Below are 2,484 nucleotides of genomic sequence, written 5' to 3'. Positions count from 1 at the left end.
CTCTTGATATGAGTTGTTTGTCTGTTCTGCGAATGAGACTGCCTGGTAAAGAATAAATCTCATACTCACACACAGTATCAGAAACTGACAGGTACAGGAGAAACAGGACCCTTACATTGTCCCAGAGACTGGTAGGTGCAGAATGAAACCTACACTTTCATACTGCACAGAGACTCTTGATATGAGTCTGCCTCTGGGAGGAAAAGAACAATTTCCAGACTCAAAAAAGGTCTTTAACTTACTTTTTCTGTGGCTTGTTTTGGTATGTGCTAATGGCTTTTAATCAATTAATCAATTCGAATTTTATTTTTGCAATATAAGAAAAATTTCTCAGAAGATATAATCAAATACTTGCGAAGATGCTGTGAGGAAGCAGATTCACTGGATTGGTAAGTGAGATAGAAGACACGGATCAACACACAGAGAATGCTGGTGGAACTCAGCAGGCCAGGCAGCATCTATGGAAAAGAGAACAGTCGATTTTTTCGGGCCGAGACACTTCAGCAGGACTGGTTAAAAAAAAAACAAAAAGATGAGTAGTGGAATTAAAAGGTGCACTGAGGAAAGGGAGAAGCAAGGTGATAGGTGAAACCGGGAGTGGCTGGGGTGAAGCAAACAGTTCGGAAGTTGTCTGGAGAAAGAGATACAGTACTGGAAAAGAGGGAGTCTGGTAGGAGAGGACAGAAGGCCATGGAAGAAAGCAAAGGTAGGAGGAACATCTGAGGAAGGCGATGAGCAGGCAAGGAGATAAGATGAGAGACGGAAAAGGAAATGAGGAATGGTGAAGGGGAGGGAGCATTACCGGAAGTTCGAGAAATCAAGTCAGGATCGGATTGAATGACGGAGCAGGCTGGAGAAACTCGATATCCCCTCCGACTTCTGTCTTCTACCTTTCAATGTTCGCTCTTTGTGATCGGTGACTCAGAAAGATGATTTCCAGTACGTTTGACAACCCGGATATATTTCAACGAGAAATCGTATGCTTGTATTTAACGAAGTCCAGATTGGTGCCTGTAAATTGAAAAATCGGCGGGAAATCCCAGATGGCGAAATTCCGAGCAACATTCACAAAATTCTGGAGTACCTCAGCTGGCCACGGGATAAACGACTGCCAGACTGTCTTTACAGCGTCCTACGTGGGAGAGTTAAAACCCGACCTTTACTGTATCAGTTTCACAGCTTTGGTGGAGAAATGGAAAAACCGCCCCGTGTAGCAGGTAGGGGCGAAGCATCAGCGATACTCCACATCTCCCCATCTGTCACTAACTGGTTCGGCTGTGATGGTCTGAACATGACAGTAACAGTTAATCCCGGCAGAGGAATTGTTGCATTTGATATCAGCGTTTGCAGTACATTAATGTCGCGAGTTCCGCTTCACTAGTTGATCTGCTGGTTCAACACTGAAGCAACTCCGACAGTCATTCAATCATCAGGACAGGATAAGGAAGTTAATGGCACCTCGGGTGCAAACGTCGTTATTTATTTAAATAAAAGCCGACCACTCGGATAAAATAAATAATTAAATAATGTAAAACGTATTTTCAGTGGCGAAATATCGGGTACAAGGTGCAAGACGGATAGATCATAAATGGCAGAGAGAATAACTGGGTGGGTCAGAGAGTAGGGAAGGTGGAGAAAACGAGAAAGAGGAGAAACAGGGAATCAACAAAAGAAAGACGGGGAAAAGACGGAATGGACCCAGATATATACAGACACAGAACCAGACCCAGACATGCACAGAGACAGACACAGACATGTACAGATACAGGCACAGACATAAACGCATGCATACATACACATAAAAAAGCGCAGCATTCACAGTTCAACAATTGATTACACATCCTGTAGCAGAGTGGCGCAGCGGAAGCGTGCTGGGCCCATAACCCAGAGGTCGATGGATCGAAACCATCCTCTGCTATATACTCTGTTGGCGGCAGCAGGTATTCAACATTGTCTTTTAAAACACTATGCACCTATAAAAAGAAATCGCATTCCAATTGAAATTTGTCATTTACTCGTACACTTTTTAAATACTCGTCTCTGTGGCGCATTCGGTGTTAACCGAAATGTTGGTGGTTCGAGCCCACCCAGGGACGCTAGTGATCCAGTAGTTTATTTTCTCTCGTACAAGAGAAAATGTGCAAGAGCATCTGTGGAATAAAGTACACAGCCGATTTTTCAGGCCGAAACCCTTTTTCAGGATCACGAAGCAACCTGGGTGCTGAGTTCCTTCAGTATTTTGTGTATGTTGGGTGGATTTCCAGCATCTACACATATTCCCGTCTGTGATTCGACTGCAACACTGCGAAGTCTCTTCCGTGGAATTGAATTGAATGGACTTTATTAATTACGTCCTTCACATAAATGAGGAGATAACTTTTTCCGATACGTCACTGTCTAAATGTGCAATGTACAACTAATAGAAATATGTAATAAATTGTATGTACAACAGGACAGTCAATATAACATAGAAATACGATTGTA

The 2,484-nt window shown here is 43.1% G+C and overlaps 1 non-coding gene across 1 annotated transcript; it reads left to right on the top strand.

Moving 5' to 3' along the window:
• The first annotated feature begins 1,846 nt into the window (after window positions 1-1,846).
• trnam-cau (transfer RNA methionine (anticodon CAU)) lies at window positions 1,847-1,918 on the top strand. Its single transcript has one exon. It is a non-coding gene; the product is annotated as a tRNA-Met (tRNA).
• Window positions 1,919-2,484: the final 566 nt, after the last annotated feature.

Source organism: Hemitrygon akajei, chromosome 28 (genome assembly GCF_048418815.1).
Source record: "Hemitrygon akajei chromosome 28, sHemAka1.3, whole genome shotgun sequence".
In the NCBI taxonomy this organism is placed as follows: domain Eukaryota; kingdom Metazoa; phylum Chordata; class Chondrichthyes; order Myliobatiformes; family Dasyatidae; genus Hemitrygon; species Hemitrygon akajei.
The sequence above is the reverse complement of the archived record's forward strand: the minus strand, read 5'-3'. Positions and strand labels throughout refer to the sequence as shown.